At 46.2% G+C, this 26,852-nt stretch overlaps 1 long non-coding RNA gene across 1 annotated transcript in view; it reads right to left on the bottom strand.

Moving 5' to 3' along the window:
• LOC307220593 overlaps positions 1–26,852 on the bottom strand; it is a 78,340-nt gene that overhangs the window by 34,412 nt on the left and 17,076 nt on the right. Inside the window, exon 2 of the long non-coding RNA XR_013840963.1 lies at positions 2,892–3,267. This is a non-coding gene — a long non-coding RNA (uncharacterized lncRNA). The remainder of the gene's footprint in view (positions 1–2,891; positions 3,268–26,852) is intronic.

The following is a 26,852-nucleotide window of genomic DNA, read 5'->3' as shown; positions in this document are numbered from 1 at the left end:
AAAGAACCTCACAAGGAAGGAATGGATGGATTCGCCCACAGAAAGATGTAGATGCGAAAGAGAAGAATGAAATGCTACCCTTAAGCTTTCAGACAGCAAATCACAGCGTCGTTTTTTTATTTTAAATGCTTCTATTGCTAACGTTTCTCTCCTTTTGCCTTCTTTATTTCTTTCTCTCTTCCCTGTCTTCATCTCTATTTTGCCTTTCTCTTCTTTGTTTTCCAACTTTGGCAGCTGCAATTTTTACGAAGGAGGTGACCGCGGGCATCCTCACGAAGCCCCTACCCAAAGAAGCGTTTCCAGAACCTTCGTGTCAAGCTGGGACTCTGGGTGGTTGAATAAAATCTATGCATATAAATGTTATGTTGTAATGCCTGAGAAGGGCTATGTGGGATGTGTTATCATTAGAGCAGTCAAGTACAACATTTTCCTGTTTCCTAGAATGGACACCCAGGGGAACGTGGCTCCAGAGAGGGACGACTTCCTGCCATACCTGCTTTGGAGCTTTCTTCCCTTCCCGTGTGTGTGGCCAGGTAGATGGGCTGACCAGATAAAAGGGCTGGCCATGCAACCATCTCTCTCTTGGTCTCTTGGACTCTCACTCTCCTGGCTCTTAGCCAGCGCAGGGCTCAACCTTCACATAGGATGGAGCCCCCAAGCAAAAAGTCTGAGCGACATCTCAGGACTTCTTTTCACTGTAACCACAAGAGAAAGCCTGCCTGCAGATTACTGCTGTGAACCGAATATGAGTAAAACTTTATTCTTACTTTCGAAGAAGGCTGTGTTGTGTTGTTGTTCTTTTAAGAGGGAAATACAGTAATACCTCTGTGAACGTCCACCTTGTCTAGCGTCCATTCCGGTGAACGTCCGCGGCAAACCCAGAAGTACCGGAACGGGTTACTTCCGGGTTTGCTAAATCATGCTTTGCACATGCGCAGAAGCACAAACCACTCCGCGTGTGTGAATGTGCAGATGCGGCACTTTGCCCTGAGTCTTTTTCGGACGGATCCTGGCCGCAAAACTAGGTACGACTGTAAAGGGGAAACTTCCCAGGAACAATCCAGATTGGATTGCTTAATTAAAGGATTCTAACGAATCATCAACTTGCTTCCAATCAGTTGCAAAGGGAATGCGCTCTGATGTTTACTCACTAGCGTGAGCGGGGGGGGAGGAGGAGATGTCAAAACAATATACCCTCTCCTACGTTCCTTAACATTCGCACAGTTCAGGTGGGTGGTGAAAACCCGTCTTCCCCATCCCCCAATCTCACAAAATTAGCTCCAAAATATTAGGGGAGCCTCCAGGACAGATTTTGGGGGAGTTCAGAGGGAGCTGTGGCAATGGAAATGCTGCTTTGCCTGCAGAACTTTGCCTGTGGAGCACAGGATACAACCCACAGTTTGTTATACCTTACTATATAGTGGTACCTCGAGTTACAAACACCTTGGGATACAAACACTTCAGGTTATAAACTCCGCTAACCCGGAAGAGTTACCTTGAGTAGAGAACTTTGCCCCAGGATGAGAATGGAAATCGCATGCGGATTAGCGAAAACACGCCTCTAGTTAAGAACAGTTTCAGGTTAAGAACGGACCTCCGGAATGAATTAAGTTCGTAACTAGAGGTACCACTGTATTAGCACATGCTTTCAAAAGGGCCGATTCCATCCATTTGCTGCTAACCACCACCAACCTAAGCTTGCTTAGTCAGATCTGAGTCTCACAAAGGTCAACGGACTCCCCAGGAAGTCTGCATCAGATTGCAACCCTAAGGAGAATCTGGGAGCTTCCACGAAACTTGCAATTTTCGTGCTTGCCTGTGCTGGGTACTGGCAGAACTCCACCTTCGCTCCAAGCAAGCTATTGCTATTAATCACCACAACATTTCTGTCTCCTGCCAACATTCCCTCCTCCCCGTGCAATGGTGCGATAATACTGACCTCAGCATGCACCAAGCTTCCTACAGCACTCTCGTAATCCTAAAAAAAGGATCAATCATGCATCTTTGAATCCAGCAAATATGAAGCGTGCTCAGAGTGCAATTCAACCTCTGCCATCCACAGCAAGGTGTCTTCATCACAGAGAACAACAACAAGAAAACTAAAGCTCTGGGATAGAAACTCTCAATCTCCAAGCACACACGAACCAGAAAGCATATGGTCCCGGCAAGTGTGATCACAGTATCGTAAGAGAATATGGCAGCCAGGTATGGTTCTCGAACGGCTTAGTTGCTGAACAAATTAGCTCCCGAATGCCGGAAACCTAAGTGTTCCGGTTTTCAAACGTTTTCCGGAAGCCAAACGTCCAACACGGCTCCTGCAGCCAATCGGAAGTCGCGTCTTGGTTTTCGGATGGTTTCGGGAGTCAAACGGACTTCCGGAACGGATTAAGTTCAAGAACCAAGGTTCCACTGTATTAGAAGGAAAATTTCTGCACATGACAACACATCAGCTTGGTTCACACTTCATTTTAGTTAAATTTAGCTTTAAGTGCAGGGCTAAAATCGCAGGTGCTTTGCTTCTCCCTCGCTCCTGCCACACTGCCAGGAGCTAAACTATGGTTTGCCTTAGCAGAACGCCCAAATCCAGGCTCATGGTTTGTTTCTTTCCAAACCACCCAGACGCAGCAGTCATTTACAAACACTCTTGGTTTGTTTGGAGAGAAACAGACGCAATGCTAAGGCTAGCCATGGTTTAGCTATGATTAGCGTGGCGGCGCCAGGAGCAAGGGAGAAAGCATGTTTTCTCATGTTCAACTCCTTTCACTGTGCTTAAAAGATCAGTTGTGATATGTCCATGCTGGGGGCATACAGAGAAAGAGAGAGAGAATGAATTCACCGCAAACTTTGAGAAACTTAAAACTTATCTGTATATCAGGTAATCACAGACGTACCTGGGTAGCACACTTGTCCCAATTGGAAGCAGTAGGGCAGGGATTCTCATGTTCAGACTACTGGCGGCGCTTTTCCCCCAGCATCCACACACACAAAATTAACCACAAAAAAAAAATGCATATTCCATTGATAGCGGGGGAAATAATCCATCTTCGGCAATGTTATCTTGGTATGAACATCCAGAATGAGGGGAGGGGGAACAGCCAAAATCTTTCGTCCCTCCCCACGCACATATTTCATCCGCAGCTGGCATTCTCCGGAGTCTTTGGGCAGCTCGAGAAAGTCCCACGGCCTTGGGCGTCCTTGAACGAAAGGAACAAGATGTTGGAGGAGCTGCTGTGTCTATTGGATCGCTCCAGAAATCAAGACTGAGACCTTGGGAAGAGGAAACAAAACAAGGAGAAACTGTTACATGGAGCAGACAGGGCATGAGACAGGGAGCTGGGGGTGGGAGAGTAGACTGGAAATTGTTCCACTTGCATGATAAATGTAAACTTTCCCTTTTCCTTGCAAATGGCTGTCAGAAAGGCGTGGGGGAAAGAGAGAGAAAGGAAGCCTGATCTCTCAGTAAGCAGTCACCAAATTTTCAGCATCTTGGTTTGCAGAGGATGGAGGGCAAGGTCAATTCAAGGACAAAGGGCCTCCCTTGTCCGAGACAGCCATCAAAAATTACCGTAATTTTCGCGCTATAGGATGCACCCAACCATAAGACGCACCTTGTTTTAGAGGGGGAGAACAAGAAAAAAAATTCTCCCCCTCTCTGCGCAGCGCCCCTTCAGCAAAGCGGCAAGAGAAATGGAGCCCCTTCCATTTCTCCTCCTGCTTAGCTGAAGGGGTGCTGCGCAGAGAGGGAAAGCTGCGCAGCGCCTCTACAGCAAAGCAAAGCCAGGAGAGCGAGAGGAATCCATGCGCACTGATCCCTCTCGCTCTCCAGGCTTCAGCGAAAGCAACGCAAAGCCTCCGGAGCGCGGTGGTAGCACTCCCACTGCGCTTCAGAGGCTTCGCGTTGCTATCGCTGAAGCCATGGAGCCTGCATTCACTCCACAAGACACACACACATTTCCCCTTAATTTTTGGAGGGGAAAAAGTGCGCCATAGAGCGAAAAATACAGTAGGTGGGGAGAGGGACAAAGCGAGGAAGAAGAATCAAAGGCTGCAAATGAGGAATTTAGCAAACACTGTTGGCCTTCTTTCATTCGATTCAAAGGAAGCATACAGGTATTTTTACACACACTCTCACACACACCAATAAACGTGGGGCAGATATAACGGAACGCCGGGCATGTGCAAAGTTTAAACAAGGTCTCTTTGCTGGTGTTTAAGAGCACCAGCACTACAGGGATCCAGAGCCCTGTTGGCACTACCATGTTGGCAGCCTGGTACCGCATGCATAGCAGCCGAGGAACCTGGTTTGAAGGAGATGCCACCGGCGGCATGGAAAAACGACACAGTAGAGCAGAGTTTTCCAAACTGCGCGTCACGACACATTAGTGTGTCGGCAACAGTGTGTAGGTGTCTCACGCAAACGCTCCCCACGTTCCTTCCAACGAGGCTGGAAAAGGGGTTAGTTGAACCTCCGGTTTGCTAGCAAAACAGAATTACTGTGTTGCAAAATGACGCATGTCTAAAAAAGTGTGACCCCAACATGAAAAGTTTGGGCAGCTCTGCAGTAGAGTTTCAGCGCAACACACACACACACCGAGCCATCTTGCATCCGAGGCCGATGGGAGTGGTTGGTTAAGCACCTGTAGATCCAAGCACCTGGCCAGTGATAGAAATGAGCCCAGCATTTTGCAACCAGCATGGGTCCAATTGCAGCCGTCTGGAGATCTCTGGATGCCAGGTTGAAGAATGACATCTCCATCTGGCTGGCCCCTCCAGCTTTCTTAAGCAGGTAAGCAGAAGAGCTTATTCACTGCATTGATATCCCACCCTTTTTCTCCAAGGAGAACATGGTTCACCCCATTCCTCAGTTAATTCCTACAACGACCCTGAAAGGTAAAAAAATTGTCCAGTAGCAACTTAGAGACCAACTAAGTTTGTTCTAAACAGCCTCTGTCTGTCCAGTATATCTGAAGGAGCGTCTCCACCACCATCGTTCTACCTGGACATTGAGATCCAGCGCCAAGGGCCTTCTGGCGGTTCCCTCACTGCGAGAAGCCAAGTTACAGGGAACCAGGCAGAGGGCCTTCTTGGTAGTGGCACCCACCCTGTGGAACGCCCTCCCATCAGATGTCAAAGAGAAAAACAACTACCAGACTTTTAGAAGACATCTGAAGGCAGCCCTGGGAAGCTGGGAAACCCAACTGGATGGGCTGAGTATAAATAATATATTATTATTATATTCCTGGTATAAGCACACCATATGCACACGAAAGCTTATACCAAGAACAAACTTAGTTGGTCTCTAAGGTGCTACTGGACAATTTAAAAAAAAAAAATTATTTCGACTGCATCAGATCAACATGGCTACCTACCTGAACCTGAAAGGTAGGTGAAGAGTCTGTGACTGACTCCAAGGTCACCCTGTGAACTTCACAACCAAGCTGGGAACTCCAATATCCCACATGGCTCAACTTCGCTATTAGAGGAAGCAATGGCCCAATTCCCAGAGGCATCCAAGCAAAGGAGACACCTCTAAGGGTTTGGGGATCCCGGTCCCAATGGGTTTTGTTGACGTGTCTCAGAGAAAGAAAAGGATGCAATCTTGTCTCCACCCCACACAAGGTGACTATAAACTGAGCTCCTCCTGAGCCTTAGGACACGACAATGCTCTCCAACTTACAGGTGCTGCCACAATTTAAGACCTCCAAAAAGTCTACAAAAACTTTAAAGTCCAGAACAAGCAACAGGAAAAACCTCTTCAAGAAACTCCCAAATAAACTTGTGGAACTCACAGCCACTTGATGTGGAGGGGACCCGCCGCCTGCATGGTCTGTTGGTTTACGGATCAGACCAACCCACAGGCAAGGGGATCTATCAATGCCACCAAACAGAACTTCCAGGTTCAAAGACAGAAGATCTCCAAATGCCTTGCCCTATTCTACCAGGGCTTTTTTTTTACACCCTTTAAAACTATTATTATTCAACCTGGAAACCGTAATCAAAAGATACCCGTTATGGATGCAGGCTGTTCAGACTGCACTGGCTGAAACCAATGCACAAGCCGTTTCCTAATTGGGGAGGATGTGTGAGGTGGATGTGGCAAACATCAAGCATTCCATAGTGAATATGGTTTATCGTTGGAGGCCGTCCAAGCACTGCGTGTGTTTGTGCGTGTGGTTAAGGCGGCTGTGTTTGTACAAGCAAGTCAAGGGAGGGAAGGGAAAGTGATTTATTTTGCGGTACCCAAGCGCTGTTGTCACTCCCCAAAGCAATGCTGCATTTTGTTTTTTGCTCAACGCACGCGTCATCCTCGGCAATTCATCAGAATGTGCCGGCTGCGTGGGAAAAAAAGAGGAGCTCCCACTCTTGCGAGAGACGCTTAAAATGCAATTTTTAATCTCAGGCACCTGCACTGCGATGGCACCAGGGCCGGATTTAGGTCTGATGAGGCCCTAAGCTACTGAAGGTAATGGGGCCTTTCTATGTCCAGCTGTCCTTTGTCAACAACAAATTGTCATTGTGTTTTTTGTTGTTGTTGAATATATGCTACATGGTAATTTATGGACCTAATAGGTATCTAAAGCCATTTGCACACAACAAAATATGTATTTTATCAAAGTAATTGTTGAAATGAAATACAATTAAGTATATTAATAGTGGAAAAAATTTTGGGGGGGCCCCAAGAGAGTGGGGCCCTAAGCTATAGCTTGTTTAAAGGTAAAGGAACCCCTGACCATTAGGTCCAGTTGTGGCCGACTCTGGGGTTGCGGTGCTCATCTCGCTTTATTGGCCAAGGGAGCTGGTGTACAGCTTCCGGGTCATGTGGCCAGCATGGCTAAGCCGCTTCTGGTGAACTAGAGCAGCGCATGGAAATGCCATTTACCTTCCCACCGGAGCGGTACCTATTTATCTACTTGCACTTTGATGTGCTTTCGAACTGCTAGGTTGGCAAGAGCAGGGACTGAGCAATGGGAGCTCACCCCGTCATGGGGATTCGAACCGCCGACCTTCTGATCAGCAAGCCCCAGGCTCTGTGGTTTAACCCACAGCACATATGTGTAAACCAAAACGTTGCTTCAATTGTTTTAAGCTCCGCTTTTGCCTTGCTTGCCCTTTGTTGCAGTTATCTACCACCCCCTTTCCAAAATGAAAACGTTAAAGGTGGTCTCTTGCCTGACCCAAATGAAAAGAAATGACAGGGAGATTATGCCTGTGTCTCCTATCTCAGACCATAATCACGGTGATGCAATTCTGCCAAGAACCTTTCAAGTGGGTGGGGTGGGGGCTCGAAGGGGGCTTTTGTTTGCTTTTGTGGGTTAAGTGGCTTATCTTAGGGAGATAAGTTCTCTCTTCCTTTCCCCCTCTTCTGCTTCCTCCAACACTGAGCATTCAGAGTCATAAGAAGTAAGTTGCAGCAACTCTTATATCTACTTAAAACAATACTCCCCATACTCTCCCCCCACAGACACCTTCTTCTGGCTCCAAAACTACCCATGCATCAATCCGACATGCACAATAGGCTCCCCCATAGCTCCTTGCTTCACGCCAAACTGAACCACTGCAATCACCGCTGGCCCAGCAAAACCGGCCCTAACCAAACTCAGATGTTTATTTGCAACCGGAAGTTCCAGCACAGCTTGCTTCCACATAAAAGGGGAGCCTGGTTGGCTTTGCCCCCCCCCAAAAAAAATTTGCATTTCAAACCCCTGAAAAACTGACTTGCCAATCCCAAGCCCTAAATGCATAGACAGAGACACACACCTGAGAGCTGGCTAACATTAAGTCAAACTATTTTCCCACAAACAAAGCCAAATTGGCTGCTAATTGTTTTTTTAAAAAATAAATGTATTTTTATTAAAGATTTTCTTTGCTATTCACTTGTGTTCCTTTGGTGGTGAGAGAGAATTGGCTGCTAATTGTGAAACAGCTCGACTGCTCTGCTATAAAGACACTCGTCTCTGCCTTGCTTATGTGTCCCCTCCCATGGGCTAATGGTCTTTCAATCAAGGGGGGGGGGGGGAGGAACACTCAAAGAGATTAGGGAAAGATGAGCATCTCTTAAGCCTCTTGGTATTATGTCCTGGCTAAGTGCTGCATCCATCACAAGCCCAAAGTGCGCTCCCACATCCCAAGATTCCAGCAAGGCAAAATATATTCCCCAAGGGTGGACCAGTCCACTGGTATATAGAGGTGGTCGTGGTGGGTTTTTTTTACTTCCTTACAGGGCTTAATTGCATTTAAAAAGGAGAAAAGGAGCCAGTGAATGAGAGCAAACTCAATTTACGAGCCTGATGCAGACAGAGCCAACTGAATTTAGAAGCAATTTGACAACTGGAGGTCAGCAGTAGATTGCCCCGCTCAAAAGCCAGACGGACAGCAAGCCAATTCCCACGCTGCTGGCTTTAATTAACGGAAAAGAGCTTACAAACCAAGATCTAAGAATGTAAGGGGAGAGGCCCGGCTGGACCCGGGACCATCAACTCCAGCGTCCAGTTTAGCACAGTAACCAACTACTTGGGAATAAGCTGTTGTTTGGCAGTGGAATAAACTCCCATGAGAGGTGATGGACTCTCCTTCTTTCGAGGTTTTGAAAGCTGAGATTGGAAGACCATCTGTCTTGGATGCTTTAGCTGAAGATTCCTGCACTGCAGGGGGTTGGACTAGATCAGGCATAGGCAAACTCGGCCCTCCAGATGTTTTGGGACTACAACTCCCATCATCCCTAGCTAACAGGGCCAGTGGTCAGGGATGATGGGAACTGTAATCCCAAAACATCTGGAGGGCCAAGTTTGCCTATGCCTGGACTAGATCTGCTTCCCAAACTGGGATCTTCAATTGTTTTTGGAATACAACTCCCATCATCCTTAGCTAGCAAAGGTGATGGGAATTGTAGTCCAGTTTGGGACTGGACAGGTTGATAAAGGAATGACACAACTTTTAGAAGACATCTGAAGGCAGCCCTGTATCGGGAAGTTTTTGATGCTTGATGTTTTATGTTTTTATATATGCTGTAAGCCACCCAGAGTGGCTGGGGACCCGCCCAGAGTGGCTGGGTATTAATAATAAAAATTATTATTATCATCATCATCATCATCATCATCCTCAGGGTCCCACAAGCAGAATGCGGGCACAATCGTGCTCTCCAGCTGTTGTCAACTGCCCTACCAGGAAATATTGCAGCACTTGGGGATTTTTATCTTAGAGAAAATGCAATTAAGAGGTGACATGAGAGAAGTTCATAATAGAGGAAGTGGATAGAGAAAAGTGAGGAGAGCATGTTATTCTTAGAAGGAGAACTACCTGAAAATGATTCACAGATGGTATTTAACTCTGAGGAGGCTTGCTAAGATGTACAAGACTGAATCAGATAAGTGCTGGAGACGCATAGGTGGTGGACTTAAAAATGGGTAAGAGTATTCGGAAATGATTCATAATGAATTGGGAAAAAATGTTTAAAAGTACTTTCCAAAAAAAAACCAAAAAACAGAGTCCTTTCTGTTGGGGATAATTCAGACTGAAATTCCCAGGTGTCAAAAAAGGTTATTTATGTATGCCATTACTGTGACCCATGTTTTGTTAGCCCACAAATAGAGGTCCCAACCAAAGAAGAATGGCAACTTAAGTTGACAGAATATGCGCAAGTGGCAGACTTAACATACAGAATAAGAGAACAAGAAGAACATACGTTTAAAACGTTTATTGAATACAGTGGTTTACAACCATAATCCGTTCCGGAGGTCCGTTTGTAAACCAAAACAGGTTGTAACCCAAGGCGCGCTTTCGCCAATGGGGCCTCCAAACAAATTTTGTTCATAATCCAAAAACACATGGGTTGTAATCCAAAGAAAGGTTGCAAACTGGGACACGTACTTCCGGGTTTGACGTGTTTGTAATCCAAAACATATGCAAACCAAGGTACCACTGTATATGGGAAATAACTGTGTACAGCTGAAAACTCTGGCAGCATTAAGATAAATTCAACAGTGTAAACAAGTTTTGATGGATGCAATAATGAAATACTGAATGGTATGGTTTTTGTAAAATACGCAGGGATTTATGATATGCAAAAGGAACCATGGAAAGAGAAGAAGGGAAGTCACTGGTATCTTAAGGATGTAAAGCAAGTGTTTTAAATTGCATAACAGAAAAAATAATAAAATGAGGACAGGAGGCTGCCCTTGATGGGGCAATGGCCGGATCCAGAAGCAGGCTCTTCTTCTGCCCTTCCGTCCCCCAGCACTTAGTATGCAGAAGCAGGATGCCGGAGGTTTATCCTCCCTGAATTGCAGGATTTACCGTATTTTTTGCACCATAACACTCACTTTTTTCCTCCTAAAAAGTAAGGGGAAGTGTCTGTGCGTGTTATGGAGGGAATGCCTACGGGTGGCATGCCTACGGATTTTCCTCCTCTAAAAACTACGTGCGTGTTATGGTCGAGTGCGTGTTATAGAGCGAAAAATGTCAGCTTAAACTCCCCCAACCACCCAGGACCACCCCGCCCTGCTCCCAAGCCTCAATTTGCAAACTATTTATAAACATCCCTAGTTTTAAGCAATGCAAATCACCGCCTCTTGAAAGCAAATTAAGAGCTATCAGAGCCTTTCACGCCAGGGGGTCCGATGCAGATCAGATAAGGGCAAGAGGACACAGGGCTGCCTTCTCTTTTGTTTCATCACCAAGCCTGAGCCACCCAGCACAACAGGACTGAGTATCTCTTGCGCATACAAAGCTCAAGGTGCAAAAAGAGTCTTCAGCCTTTTAAACTTGCCACTAAATAAGGAGGATTGGCAATTAAAAGCGATACAATATGCAGAGTTAGCAGGTCTAACAAAAGTAAAATAAAGGAGCGAGGAGATGGAGTATGCAAAGAGGAGGAGTAGGAAAATTTTGTGGGGTATTTGGAAAAGAACTAGAAATGCTAGCGGGATTAAGGTAAATAAAACAGTATAATATATAATAAAGGAGAGAAAATAGGGGGAGAAAGTGAACCAAATATAACAATATGCAGGAATGGTGGGAAAATCAAAGGAACCAGGGGAAGGGGAAGAAGAGAAGTCGTCAAATGTTTTATTATAAACAAAAATATTAATGGTGGAAATATATATATATATATCTGAATGTCAAAACAAAATAAAAAGATTCCTTCCAGTAGCACCTTAAAGACCAACTAGGTTAGTACTTGGTATGAGCTTTCGTGTGCATGCACGGTATCTGAAGAAGTGTGCATGCACACGAAAGCTCATACCAAGTACTAACCTAGTTGGTCTTTAAGGTGCTACTGGAAGGAATCTTTTTATTTTGTTTTGACTATGGCAGACCAACACGGCTACCTATCTGTAACTATATCTGAATGTGAATGTGACTTTGGAAATGGTAATAATGAAAGCTATATTTTTAAAAATTAAAGAAAGAAAATAAATAAACAAACAAACCTGCCACTATAAGGATTCTCCGAGTTAAGCCAAAGAATGGTCTAACAGGGTTGCACTTGAGAATTGCAGCATGTTTCACAACTTTGGGCTCATCCACACTAATGTTCCTCCCCACTTTTCCAGTCCATGTCTGAGCGCCTTTTTTTTTTTTTTTTTGCCCCACTCCTGTCTCTACAAAAACCCGCTCTTTTAATGCTCTTGGAAAGAGTGGGTTTTCCTGGAGAAAGCGATAGGGTAGGGGAGTGCTAAGACATGAACAGCAGAAGAGTGGACCTGAGCCTATAAAACACAGGGCAAAAGCTTGTGGTTGGTCAGCGATTGCAGCACACAGGCCAACATGTGAAGCTCAAAGGTTTTACATAATGATATGCAAAAAAACCTAGAATTATGCAAGGGTCCAAGCCAGAAACCACTAAGGGGTAAGCCATGCTGCTCTCAATGCCCACCATACCCAATACAGTGGTACCTTGGTTTAAGAACAGCTTAGTTTATGAACAACTTAAGAACGCTGCAAACCCAGAAGTAGGAGTTTTGGTTTGTGAACTTTCCCTTGGAATAAGAACATGTTTCGCTTCCTTTTGAGTGTGTTCCATTTGTAAACTGAGTCTCCCGCTGCTATGGGAAAGCAGGCTTTTGTTTAAGAACGCTTTTGTTTAAGAATGGACTTCTGAAACCGATTAAGTTCGTAAACCAAGGTACCACTGTATTGTTACCACTGGCGATACTGGAGTCAACAGTGTGGTGCAGCAGCAAAAGAAAGCTAACACTATACTAGGCTGCATCAACAGCAATTCTGGCCACTGCAATTTAAGAAGGATGTTGACAAGCTAGAACATGTGCAGAGGAAGGGCGACCAAGACAATCAAGGATCTGGAAACTAAGCCTTATGAGGAGCGCTTGAAGGAGCTGGGTAAGTTTAGCCTGGAGAACAGGAGACAGAGAGGAGATAGGATGTTGCTGTTGTTTAGTCGTTTAGTCGTGTCTGACTCTTTGTGACCCCATGGGCCAGGGCACTCCTGGCACTCTTGTCTTCCACTGCCTCCCGCAGTTTGGTCAAACTCATGCTGGTAGCTTCGAGAACACTGTCCAACCATCTCGCCCTCTGTCGTCCCCTTCTCCTTGTGCCCTCCATCTTTCCCAACATCAGGGTCTTTTCCAGGGAGTCTTCTCTTCTCATGAGGTGGCCAAAGTATTGGAGCCTCAGCTTCACGATCTGTCCTTCCAGTGAGCACTTAGGGCTGATTTCCTTCAGAATGGAGAGGTTTGATCTTCTTGCAGTCCATGGGACTCTCAAGAGTCTCCTCCAGCACCATAATTCAAAAGCATCAATTCTTCAGCGATCAGCCTTCTTTATGGTCCAGCTCTCACTTCCATACATCGCTACTGGGAAAACCATATGATAGCCGTCTTCAAATATCCCAAGGGAACAAGCTTGTTTTCTTGTGCTCCAGAGGGTAGGACTCGAACCCATGGCTTCAAGTTACAAGAAAGGTGATTCCGACTAAACATATGGAAAAACCTTCTGGCAGTTAAGAGCTGTTCAACTGTGGAAAAGTCCCCCTCAGGAGGTGGTGGGCTCTCCTTCCTTGGAGGTTTTTAAGCAGAGGTTGGGTGGCCATCTGTCATGGATGCTTTAGCTGAGATTCCTGCATTTTAGGGGGTTGGACTGGATGACCCTTGCTTGCCCCTTCCAACTCTAAGATTCTGTGATTAAGGGTGATGGGAGCTGCAGTCTCCAGAAGTATCTGAAGGACACAGCATTGAAAATGCTTGGATCGTATCCTACAGGTGAGACACACCTTCATGTACAAATCATTCCTTTCTGCAATTTGCTGCCGCACAACCCAAAGCCTTCTCTGCAAGCCGCCTCAGAAAACATGATTCGCCTCACTCCCTCCCCCCCCCGCCCCCAAGAATATTACAAGCCTCGTTTGAATAACGAAGCGCTACTTCAAAGGGCAAGCTTCCCAGACAAGGTGTGGAGCAGAGGTCTGGCTGCTAGGCTTGGGAGATGCAATGCTACTACGTCCAAGCCTGTGATCATAGCTAAATGGGGAGCTGGGAATCATAAAAGCATTGCAAGGGGTGGATAGCTTGGGCGGATAGGTTTCACGCAGCTCTTTATAAAGCGGCCTTGTAAATAACTGAGCTGGGAGAGGTGGCTTCCCCAGAGGAAGAGAGTGGCTGCTGCCACACTAAAAGATTGACTTCTCACAAATTTGAGTACAGTGCTACCTTGGTTCTCAAACGTCTTGGTTCTCAAACAACTTGGAACACAAACACTGCAAACCAGGAAGTAAGTGTTCCCGTTTGCAAACATTTTCCGGAAGCCGAACGTGCTCCCTTTTAATAATAACAACAACAACAACATCAACAACAACAACAATAATAATAATAATAATAATAATAATTTTTATTTATACCCTGCCCTCCCTGGTCAGAGCTGGGCTCAGGGTGGCTAACACCAGTAAAATTACAGTAAAAACCTAATGGATGGGGGGGGGACCAATTTAAAATACAGGTTAAAATGCAATTTAAAATGCAGCCTCATTTTAAAAGCAGCCCATAAATCAAAACCATAAGGGGAGGGAAACACAAGGGTCAGGCTGAGTCCAAACCAAAGGCCAGGTGGAACAGCTCTGTCTTGCAGGCCCTGTGGAAAGATATCAAGTCCCGCAGGGCCCTAGTCTCTTGTGACAGAGCGTTCCAAATATCTGGAGGCGGGCCACCTCTGGTTTTATTTTTTAAAGAGCTTTGCAGAATCAGAGGCTTTCTTCACTCTGGAATGACCAGCCAAAACTCCCTCTGCCATGCAGTTTTTATTCACGTTGCAACCCTCTCCCCCTTTGAACCTGAGCAGCCTTATATTATGTTCAAGCCGCTGTTACGGAATCTATGCGTAGCCACAGGTGAAAACCCTGACACACTCTCAGAGCCGAACCTCACGCCATTCGGGGGAAGAGATGTCTCTTCCCATGGCAGCCCCAGCTGTCAGCAATTCACTGCTGCAAGACTCCCAAGCCTGTCTAAGCGACTCCCATTTGAGCCTGAGAAAAGCGCCCAGATAAGAGTGTTTGCGCTTGGCACACAGTTTGTTGCTGCCCCTCCTTCTCTGAAGGATGTTATCAGCCACAGGTGCTTCTGATCTGCACACAGCTGCTGCTGCTGCTGCATGGGAGCATCAAAAGAGGCTTATGGCTCTCACCCTCCCCTCCAGAGATACTTAAATGATTAGCTCCACGGCAATTGATGTTGCATCTCACAGGCACCACCCAAGCATCTGAAAACCAAAAGAAAAAAGGGGGAAAGGAGGCTGATTCAGCATGCAGGAGTGTCTGCTTGGGAATAGCAGCACTGACCCACTTTTTTGAAGTGTTTGCCATAGTTGAAACTATGGAACTCCCTGCCACAAGGGAGTGCAATGGCCACCAAATGAGATGGTTTCAAAAGAGGATTAGACAAATTTGTGGAGGAAAAAGCTACTGAGGCTGCAATGCTTCTGAATACCAGTTGCTGGAAGCCACAGGAGGTGGGGAGTAGCTCTGGCCTCGACTCCTGTTTGCAGGTTTCCCACAATGTTTTCCCACAGCTTAGAGAAGGATCTGAAACATTTCCCCTGAAGCTTGGAATTTGTTTTATTGAATTCTTAAATTAAGAAACCAACCATTATCTTGAATTCTTGAAGAGTTTGGATTTGATATCCCGCCTTTCACTCCCCTTCAGGAGTCTCAAAGCGGCTAACATTCTCCTTTTCCTTCCTCCCCCACAACAAACACTCTGTGAGGTGAGTGGGGCTGAGAGACTTCAGAGAAGTGTGACTAGCCCAAGGTCACCCAGCAGCTGCATGTGGAGGAGCGGAGATGCGAACCCGGTTCCCCAGATTACGAGACTACCGCTCTTAACCACTACACCACACTGGCTCTTGGGGTTTTTAAAAAATGTTTTCACGTGTTGGAAAGCACATTGAGATTTCCCCCCCTTTAAAATATAAAACGGTATGGAAATCATCATCACCATCATCATCCTCCAACCACAAAAAATGGTGCTTAGAGATTCCGCTGGGGCAACTTTAACCTAGGCTTAAAGTACCAATTGGCAATTTGCTTTTACAATCAAACCTCTTCTTACGTTCCATGCAGCGTGGCATGGGGACTGTCTTCCGCAGCTGCGGAAATTGCTTCTGCGCATGCCCAGACGCCGGAAATTGCGTCTGCGCATGCCCAGAAGCAATTTCCAGCATCGCGCTGTGCCGGTCTGGCCCACGGAGGATCTCTGTGGGAGTGATCTGGCCCATGCCTGGTAAGCCTTGCTGACCCCTGTCCTAGTCCAACACTCTAGCCACTGCCCCACATTGGCTCCCCACTCTGTTGCTGTTGTTGTTTAGTCGTTTAGTCGTGTCCGACTCTTCGGACCAGAGCACGCCAGGCACTCCTGTCTTCCACTGCCTCCCGCAGTTTGGTCAAACTCATGCTGGTAGCTTCGAGAACACTGTCCAACCATCTCGCCCTCTGTCGTCCCCTTCTCCTTGTGCCCTCAATCTTTCCCAACATCAGGGTCTTTTCCAGGGAGTTTTCTCTTCTCATAAGGTGGCCAAAGTATTGGAGCCTCAGCTTCAGGATCTTTCCTTCCAGTGAGCACTCAGGGCTGATTTCCTTCAGAATGGAGAGGTTTGATCTTCTTGCAGTCCATGGGACTCTCAAGAGTCTCCTCCAGCACCATAATTCAAAAGCATCAATTCTTCAGCGATCAGCCTTCTTTATGGTCCAGCTCTCACTTCCATATATCACTACGGGGAAAACCATAGCTTTAACTATATGGACCTTTGTTGGCAAGGTGATGTTTCTGCTTTCTAAGATGGTGTCTAGGTTTGTCACTGCTTTTCTCCCGGCTCCCCACTCTACACCACTATAAATCTCCTCTTCTCTTTGCAAAGAGCGGAGCATTTCAGGAAGCAAATGAGCACGCAGTCAGGCGCCAAGCTCGGCATGCTCCAAAGCAACATCTCTCTGGAACTTTGTGCAATACAGGTGCTTTAGCAGTCAGCTGCAAGCACATCCTTAATCTGTGGATGTGTTTGAAGCCAGCCAAGAAGAAGACATGGTGAGAGCGTCAACAGGGGGCAGATTTGAAAGGAGGGATTTCCTCCATTGTTTTTCTAATTGGAGATGCCGGGCATGGCCTTGGAGCCTTCCTGGATGCAAAGCAAGTGATCTCCCACAGAGTTGCCCTTCCTTCCCCTCAGGCAATTGAATCATTATCCAGTGTCTGATCTGATGGCAACAAAGAAAGGGCAATATCAGCTGCACTGCATCACCTTAAACACACCTCCCAGATGCAATTGGTCCCTGTGGTAACAACTGTTTGGGCCTAGGAACTTAGGCAGCTGTTTTGTACTGAGCCAAACCATTGATCTCGGTACTGTCAACTTTGACTGGCAGAAGCTCTCTCAGGCAAAGCTACCTGGAGATGCCAGGACTGAACATGGGAGCCTGCAGCCCTGTGCTACAGCCCTTGCCCCAGCTTAAAATTGCCAACTGAAGACGACTAAAAATTGTCTTGGGTCGCTAGGAAGCTGGCTCATATGTCCAGGATGCCTCTAGAAATGGGGTTGGGGTGGAATGGACATCCACTGAAGGGGTTCAAATGCTTTCATATCTAAAAGGTCAGGAGGCCAGGGTGGATAAAAATCAATGGTTTTTAAATATATATATATCATATTTTTTATTTAAATCAGATTTTTTTAAAAATCAGATTTTTAAAAAATAAAATGCTTTGGGGGGGAAATCTTTCTAAAGATAGTTTTCTGTTTAAGTTACATTATAGTCAAAAGGCTATTCAACAGGAAATAAGGATTTGTTTTAAGTTTTTCACGTGTGCTAAAACTCAGGATAAGTTTTTAAAACAAAAACAAACAACTTTTAGCCACATCAGTTAACAAAAATTGGATACATATGCTATCACGTTATTGCTTCAGTTAAATAAATTGTTTAAATTGTTATTAAGGAAACAATTATTTTTTTCCTTCCAATAAAGTACAGCAGAAAAGTTGTCCAAATACAAACAGTTTACTTGTTAAACCAAACAATAATTTCATAACTATCTGTCTATGTATTTCTAATAGTATAACCAAATCAGTAGTTTCTGATACAACTGTAAAAATTTATTATTCCAAAAATGAAACCTTCATATGGTTTCTTCATCTTCATATTAAGATTACACCAGCAAGAATGAGTCTTTCTGTAAAAAAAATTGATTTAAATCAAGTCTTACTGACTAGTGATTTAAATCGTGATTTAAATCATGATTTAAATCAATTTGATTTTAATTGAATCCACCCTGCGGGATGCCAAGACAAAGAGGAAAATCTCGATAATCTAGAGACTCTTAGCCAGGAGGAAAACTAAGATTGGTTGTTTTATTATATTTCTCTGCCACTTTTCATTCAAATGAACCCCAAAGCAGCTTACAAACAATAAATAACAATAACACGACAGAACATAATAGAACACCACAAATGCAGCATTAGTCACACTGAAGTATTAACCATTCATCGGCGAAACAGTTACAATCTGTAAAGCACTGCTAGCAAAGCAGCCGCTAAATAAGCTAAAAATCAACATTAAAGCAAATGTCATATTCTACGATTAACAGATCAATGCAGCATTCATACTCTATAAAGCAATATTGACAGCATTTAACGAAACAGCAACCGAAAGATGAACTAAGCACTGCTGAGTTCATCCGCACTCCCATGACTCCTAATATTTTGCTCTGTTCAGCTCATTAAAACACACATGTGCACCTAATGGGAACAAACGCCAAAATGGAAGGCAAGCAAGCAGGGAATCAGGGCTGGGTTATTGCAGAAGAGAAAATAAGAGGAGGAGGGAACAGGAAAGCAAACAAGGCAGGATGGTGGAGATAAGGCAGGCCTCACAGCTGCAGATGCCCCATAGTCATCAAACCATTAGACTGCTTTCTCAGGACAATGTAAGACTCAGGGATGGTTCAGATGTCAACACACCAAGCCCTGCCCGTTATCCTGCAAAGTAATTTCCTACCTACCTCTCCCAGGTGGAGGCAAATCATAATTTAACGTTTCATCTGCGCACGAGGCTGCGCACTTGCACTCCAAATCGGTATGATTTGGGGGGGGGGGGGGGAGAACCCAAACACATAGCAAATTACGCTTTCCTTCTGTTTTAAAAAAAGAGATCTTCCGCATAGCTGTCAACTTTCCCTTTTTTGCGGGAAATTCCCTTATTCCTGCGCCGTTTCCCGCTACTTCCTGCTGCTATCCCGGATTGTTAGATATCCCGTAGACTGTCCCTGGGACAGGTGAGGCTGCTGATCCCTTATTTTCAAATCTGAAAGTTGATGCCTTGAAAACCTGGGTCCTTGTCACCCGCGACAAGGCATGCATGAGAAAGGCCACCCGTACTCTGTGCCAGAGAGAACCCGCCTCCTCAGCCGAGGAAAAATCAGAGGGTTCCTTTTAAACAAGATTAGATCCCTGAGGTAGCAAGAGAAAGAACAGGCCGCCTTGTTCCGAACTGCCTTCGTTCCAAAATTCTCCTCTTCCTGCAGAGACGCTTTCAGGCCCCCATGCATTTTGCTGTTTCTTGCAGGCAAATTGCCAGCTGTGTCAACAGCTTTCTCCAGAACACTTGCATCAGGGCTGTCTGAACTTAAGGAGAGGCCATTTCCTCACCCCCTAAAAATGTTGTTATGAGAGATATTGCCTGTTGGACATCTGCCTGTCACACAGAAAGCTTGCTAGGGAGGAGGTGAAAACTCCACAAAGCCGGGTTCATTCCGTCAGTGGCACAGTGGTACCTTGGGTTAAGTACTTAATTCGTTTGGGAGGTCCGTTCTTAACCTGAAACTGCTCTTAACCTGAGGTACCACTTTAGCTAATGGGGGCCTCCCGCTTCCGCCACATGATTTCTGTTCTCATCCTGAAGCAAAGTTCTTAACCCAAGGTACTATTTCTGGGTTAGCGGAGTCTGTAACCTGAAGTGTCTGTAACTCAAGTTTACAGACCTTGGTTATGTGCCTATGCAGAGCCCTCGACTGATGCAGAAGCAGGGAGGGGGATGTCAACAGTGAGCAAGACCAGCGGCAAAAATGAGCAGAGCAGCAAATCTAATTGTGACCTTCAGGCAACAGGCTGCTTCCTACACATTGCTGGCTGTTGGCTTCCATCTGCCTCGAGAGACAATGGAGTGCGTCTCCGGGGGTGAAGTCAAACCACTGGGGAATCACAGCGCCTGCTGTGGCTACAGAGACCGGTAACTCACAACTGCTGTGTACCAGGTTATTTTTGCTGCGTTAGCAGCCCCGAAGTGATCTCATTGGGGCACAAGACTGGACAGTATGTGTGATGGTCTTGGGCTGCCCAGATTACAAGACCCCCCTCTCGGCCTCACTGATGTGGTCCAAAGGAAAGCAGAGCAATAGGTTTGGCACCAGCTTGGCTGCAGGAGTTGCTGGAAGGTGCCATCCAACCGCCTCAGGGACTCCACCCCAGATTTGTGTAGGGTTTCCTCCTCAGCCTTTTCTTCTCCCCAAGATGTCCTGCAAGGCAGCGAGTATGGATTTTTCATCGGGGTTTACGCTCATGAATGAGTATAGCCGCAAAGCAACGCAGGTTTAGGATCAGAGTTTTCCTTCTCCTCCTTCTACAGGTAAAAAGGTAAAGGGACCCCTGACCATTAGGTCCAGTCGTGGACGACTCTGTGGCTGCGGCGCTCATCTCGCTTTACTGGCCGAAGGAGCCGGCGTACAGCTTCCGGGTCATGTGGCCAGCATGACTAAGGCACTTCTGACGAACCAGAGCAGCGCACGGAAACGCCGTTTACCTTCCCGCTGGAGCGGTACCTATTTATCTACTTGCACTTTGACGTGCTGTCGAACTGCTAGGTTGGCAGGAGCTGGGACCGAGCAACAGAAGCTGACCCCATCGCGGGGATTTGAACCACTGACCCTCTGGTTGTCAAGTCCTAGGCTCTGTGGTTTAACCCACAGCGCCACCCGCACCCCTACTTCTACAGGTACCCACTCCCTATTCAGACATTGCTTGGTATGCAGTCGTACCTCAGAAGTCAAATGCATTGCAAGTCAAACGTTTTGGCTTCCAATACGTAATTTTTTTTTTTCCTTTTTGCCGACTTCCCGCCTTGTTTTCCATGGTGTTTTTTTATCTCTCCCCATTTGCTGCACCCCATCTTCTCTCTCTAATACCGTAACAACAATGCAACCGTCTCTCATTCCTTCTGCTGCTCGGAGTTCAAATCCTGCTCGCGAGGTCATCACAGCACACCAATCAAACCTATACCCCAACACCTCCAAATTTCTCTGAGCTCCTTGAGAATGAAGATTAAAAATGTGGGTCAGTGGGGAAAGATGGCCAAATACAAACACAGTGGTACCCCGAGTTACATATTCTTCAGGTTACATACGCTTCAGGTTACAGACTCCACTAACCCAGAAATAGTACCTCGGGTTAAGAACTTTGCTTCAGGATGAGAACAGAAATCGTGCTTCGGCGGCGAGGTGGCAGCAGGAGGCCCCATTAGCTAAAGTGGTGCTTCAGGTTAAGAACAGTTTCAGGTTAAGAACGGACCTCTGGAACGAATTAAGTACTTAACCCAAGGTACCACTGTAAAGTCACTGGCAGGGGAGGAGGGGTGGAGAGAGAGGGGGGGGAGGTAAGAAAGTCACATTTTTTTTCAGCCAAGGAAAGCGCATGGTGCTCATCTTGCATGAGTAAGCAGGGAACAGAGAGTGCAAAGAACAACTGTGCATTTCAGGATTATGACTCAGAGATTTCTCTTCCATACACAAAGCACGCCTTTCCCTCGCTGTGATTCACTTTGGAGGATTGGATTAGGGTTCCTCTCCGCCCCAGCAGCCATGGCCCGGATCCATCAGGATGCAGCCTGTATAATCTTTTCAAGTTTCCTCCAGAAACGGAAGGCCGTTTCACAGAGTTGCCCTCCAATGAAGACTGGAGCCTGCCAGGAATTAACTTATACAAACACAGCTTTCTCATTCTCTCCCTCTCTCTCTGGTCAGCCATCCACAAACAAACCGTCATGAGGCTGGCCATTCCTCAGTCCACAAAAATAGTAGGAAAACCCCGTGGGATACATGTGACTGACCTTTGGGGCAGCAGCAAAAACGGCAAACACATGCTCCCCCCCCCCTTTTTTAAAAAAAGAAAAGGCAGAAACGCCAACATCTCCAGTGAGTGAGATCATGCTCACAGGAATAGAAGACTATTAATAGCGTAGGGGAGGCTAGCAATTATTTCATGCAAAATCAGGCGCTGAGAGAAAGTGATTACAAGCCAGGCATGGGTGCTGATTTATCCGAAATGTGAGAAATACTTCCCAACCAAGATGAATGGGATCTTTTCCCCCCCCAGCAGGGAATAGCAGAGGCTGACAGGCAAGCTGGCTGTCTTCATTATCTTGCAATGTCCACTGTACCTACAATCATCTGCTCCGTACACAGGCTGGGAAGCAGGTACCTGCCTGGTCGCCTGCAGGGGAGCAAAAATCACCTCCAGGCGACCAGGGGCACAGCTGGGCCAAGAGCTCTCTCTGTGCCAGAGAGGTCCAGAACCGAGGGCCTTCTGGTGGTTCCCTCACTGTGAGAAGTGAAGCTACAGGAAACCAGGCAGAGGGCCTTCTCGGTGGTGGCACCCGCTCTCTGGAAAGCACTACCACCAGATGTCAAGGAAATCAACAACTATCTGACTTTTAGAAGACATCTGAAGGCAACCCTGTTTAGGGAAGTTTATGATGTTTGATGTTTTATCGCTTTTTTATTATTATTACAGTGGTACCTTGGGATGTGAACGGGATACGTTCTGGAGCCCCGTTCACATCCTGAATAGAATGTAAGATGCGACGATGCGTCTGCGCATGCGTGGGTCACGTTTTGCCACTTCTGTGCATGCGTATGATGTCATTTTGAGCGTCTGCGCATGCACAAGCAGCAAAACCCGGAAGTAACACGCTCCATTACTTCCAGGTTGCGTTACTTCTGGGTTGCCGTGGAGCGCAACCCGAAAGCGCTCAACCTGAAGCACATTCAACCCGAGGTATGACAGTATTAATATTCTGTTGGGAGCCACCCAGAGTGGCTGGGGAAATCCAGCCAGATGGGTGGGGTATAAATATTAAATTATTATTATTATTATTATTATTATTATTATTATTATTATTATTATTACTATTACTCCAACTGCTATCATCTCTGATCACCAGCTCTGCTCGCTGCGGCTGATGCATTTCAGCGACATGAGGGCCGCAGGTTCCACGCAGAGGACAAAACAGGTTCAAGATGGCCTTAACAGATTGGAGAACCGGGTCCCAAACTAACAGAATGAATTTCAACAGGGACAAATGTCAGGTTCCGAACTTAGGCAGGAAGAACGAGCTGCACAAAGATGAGGGGGGCACCTGGATTGCCAGAATCTCACCTTAAAAAAGGTAAAGGTAAAGGGACCCCTGACCATTAGGTCCAGTCGTGGCCGACTCTGGGGTTGCGGCGCTCATCTCGCTTTATTGGCCGAGGGAGCCGGCGTACAGCTTCCGGGTCAAGTGGCCAGCATGACTAAGCCGCTTCTGGCGAACCAGAGCAGCACACGGAAACGCCGTTTACCTTCCCGTCGGAGCAGTACCTACTTATCTACTTGCACTTTGACGTGCTTTCGAACTGCTAGGTTGGCAGGAGCTGGGACCGAGCAATGGGAGCTCACCCCGTCGCGGGGATTCGAACCGCCAACCTTCTGATCGGCAAGTCCTATGCTCTGTGGTTTAACCCACAGTGCCCCTCGCGTCCCTTATGGTCCTCCTTACTTTTCTTCAAACAGCGTTTTTGCCTTATTTCTTTTGCACAGACACCACACACAAACACACCCTCTGGCTATGGAGTGGAGAAGGGGTGGAAAATAATATATATATATTTGCCAAAGCAGCTCCTCACTCCTACTCGCAACATTCCCCAAAAGGTCCCTTATCAAGAAGCAACCGGCTTAACTGTTTAGTTCCCATGGCAGCATACCACCAGGATACTGACAAGCCTAAAGGCTTTGGCCAGCTATGCTTCAGGCAACTTGCCGTTATCACAGAAATCTGAAAAGAAATGATCCCCAAATCCAATTGCTAGAAACCATGGGAAAGAAGAGTGTTGCTGCTTCAAGTTTTCCACCCTGGTCTGCCAATGGGAGATTAGGATGCTGGCCTAGATGGGCCCCTGGCCTCATCCTGCAAGCACTTCTTGTTGTTTAGTCATTTAGTCGTGTCTGACTCTTCGTGACCCCATGGACCAGAGCACGCCAGGCACTTCTGTCTTCCACTGCCTCCCGTAGTTTGGTCAAACTCATATTGGTAGCTTCGAGAATACTATCCAACCATCTCGTCCTCTGTCGTCCCCTTCTCCTTGTGCCCTCCATCTTTCCCAACATCAGGGTCTTTTCCAGAGAGTCTTCTCTTCTCATGAGGTGGCCAAAGTATTGGAGCCTCAGCTTCAGGCTCTGTCCTTCCAGTGAGCACTCAGGGCTGATTTCCTTAATAATGGATACGTTTGGTCTTCTTGCAGTCCATGGGACTCTCAAGAGTCTCCTCCTGCAAGCACTTCTTATGTTCCCAATATTACTCAGAAGAGCAAAATCACAGCACATGCCAAAGCGTTGTCGGGATCTGGGAGGGCTGCGACAAAAGCTTTTCGCCACTGAGATCATTGTTTGCAGGGCTTCCGTGTTTGGTCCCTCCCTTTGGGAAGTTCTCTTCGGCATCACGGTGCTATTTTAAGCTGTGCCGCCTAATTCATTTATTTTTTAAGAGGCAAGGCAGGAATGCACGCCGGTTTACTGGAACCTCCGCTACCATGGAAGACCTCCCTACGTGAGCAAAGATTAAAAAACCGAGCACGCAAAACTGCTTTTACGAGGGGAGGAGGGTTCATTATCAGAAGGACCAGAAATATCCTTCCCAAAGACATGTGTGCTTTGTTTTCCGGCTCTATAGGAAAGACAGGACAAGATTTCCAGTTCAATAACTGCATGAGAGCAGGCTTAGCCTCCCAAGTCCGGCAAGGCGGTGGTTTACTGCAAAAATAATGAAATGGCAGCCAAGGCAATCCGCCTGCTGATAGTAATTAGGGGTTGGTGCATTTACACACTTTTTCCGCAGCTCCAAGGAACATGCAATATGAGAATTTGGCAATTATTAGAACTACAGAAATAGCAAAAAATAAAAACAAGCAAGGCTGGATCGAGGCAGCAGGAGCCAAATTCAAGCCAAATCACTGCCAAGGGGAATAAAAGAAAAATTTGAGATTCCTGCATTTCAGGGGGTTGGTCTAGATGACCGCTTGGGATCCCTTTCCAACTCCACAATTTTGTGATTCTATGATCCGAGGCCTGTATGGATGTCTTAAGACATTGTCAGAGCCTCCAGAGATTCGCATAAAGGAAGAACAAAATAGCTACTGTGGGCACATCTGCAAACCACCCATTTAAAAGCGCTTTTAACAGCTGCGCCTTCCCCCACTATAATTCCCAGAGTGGTTTAATGATCGATCCCTCTTCCCATGGAACTCTGGGAATTGTAGATCTGCAAAGGGAATTGGGGCTTCCTAGCAACTCTCAGTATACTTAAAACTGCATTGCTCAGGATTCTTTAGGGGGGAGGCCATGACTGTTAAAAGCAGCGCAAAGAGGGCTTTAAATATACTGTGTGGATGTGGCCTGTAATCGGAAATGTAAGATCTAGGTTAGATTACTGCAATGCATCATACGTGGGGCTGCCTCTGGAGACAGTTCAGAAACTTCAACTGGTGCAGAATTGAACAGCCAGCTTACTCACTAGGTGAAGACAGTTTGAGCGTATAGCACCAATCCTGGCTTGGCTGCCAATTAGTTTCCGGGCCCAGTTCAAAATGCTGGTTTTGACTTATAAAGCCTTAAAGGGCTCAGGACCGCAATACCTCATGGACCACCCTCTTTCCATATGAACCTCCCCGGACCCTGAGATAATCTTCTGAGACCCTTCTTCGTTTGCCTCCTCGAGAGAGATCCAGAGGGTGGCAACATGAGGCAGGGACTTTTCCGGGGTGGCTCCCCATTTGTGAAATGCTCTCCCCAGGGAGTCTCGCTTGGCTCCTTCATTGCATACCTTTAAGGCACCAGGTGAAAACGCTTCTCTATAGCCAGGCCTTGTGCTGATTGAACATTATACGGCTTTTTTCAATGTGTTTATGGACTTTGTGGACATTTAAGTTATAATTAGAAAAATCTTAATAATTATTCATAAAGGAAACAGTTTATAAGAAGTAAATAAGGAGGCCAGATACAGGATAAAGGAAGTCTTTTATTTGGTTGTTTGTGTTGTTGTACGTTATGCTCACTGTATGCTCACATTTAATGAGGGTGGATTTGTGTATTGGGGGGTGGGGGGTTATGTTACATTGTAAATAAAATTCTAATAATTTTTTTTTAATGTATTTATGGGATACAGTTTATTGGTTTGTTTTTGTTATTGCCTTATTAGTTATTTCTCAGTTTGTATTTTTATGTCGTGAACCATGCTGGGATCTTCGGATGAAGGGCAACAAAGAAATTTAAAATAATAATAATAATACATAAGAAGGTAGCCCTATATAGGGAAGTTTTTTAATGCTTCAAGTTTACTGTGTTTGATGCTTTTGTTTGCTGGAAGCTGTCCAGAATGGCTGGGGCAACCCAGTGAGATGGGTGGCTTATATTATTATTATTATTATTATTATTATTATTATTATTATTATTAGTGTTTTGGGATTGGCCAGGCTTTGTATATATATAAATACTAGTTGGTGCTTTGAGTCGCTGCTTACCATCTCGTTGGCTGCCATGCAGAGATTACTGCAAAACCCAAGAGAAACCCTTGGAAGCAAAAGCCGCTCTTCCAAAACCAAAGCCAAATATAGATATTGGTGTTTTTCTCCCCCCCCCCCAGGAGGGAGACGGGCAGCGGAAGGGGTGCAGGATAAAATCTGCCAACTTCTGGCCCCTGGAATTGAGCGCTTCTTGTTGCTAAGCCAAAGGGGACGGCGCGGCAACCCAAACCAACCGCAGCTGGATCTGCACACTCTGCAATAATTATTCAGCTAAATCACAAGGCCCTCTTCTGTGCTTCGCAACCCAACATTTGGCTGCCTCGTCTGTTCCACACACACACTCGCTGCCAGGCAAGAGAGATAGAAGACAAGCCCACCCCCCCTCCGCCAGCCCAGTAATTGGGGGGGGGGGAGAGAGAGGAAAGCTGCAACAGAAGCCAATGAATGGCAGCCTAGCATGTAATTACTTTGAACAGGAAAAATAACCTCCCTCTCAGTAGGCTTTCCAGTTTAAGAACAAAATCACCACGAAAG

This window comes from Podarcis cretensis, assembly GCF_951804945.1.
Source record: "Podarcis cretensis genome assembly, chromosome: 7".
Lineage (NCBI taxonomy): Eukaryota > Metazoa > Chordata > Lepidosauria > Squamata > Lacertidae > Podarcis > Podarcis cretensis.
This window is presented reverse-complemented; position numbering and strand designations above follow the sequence as displayed.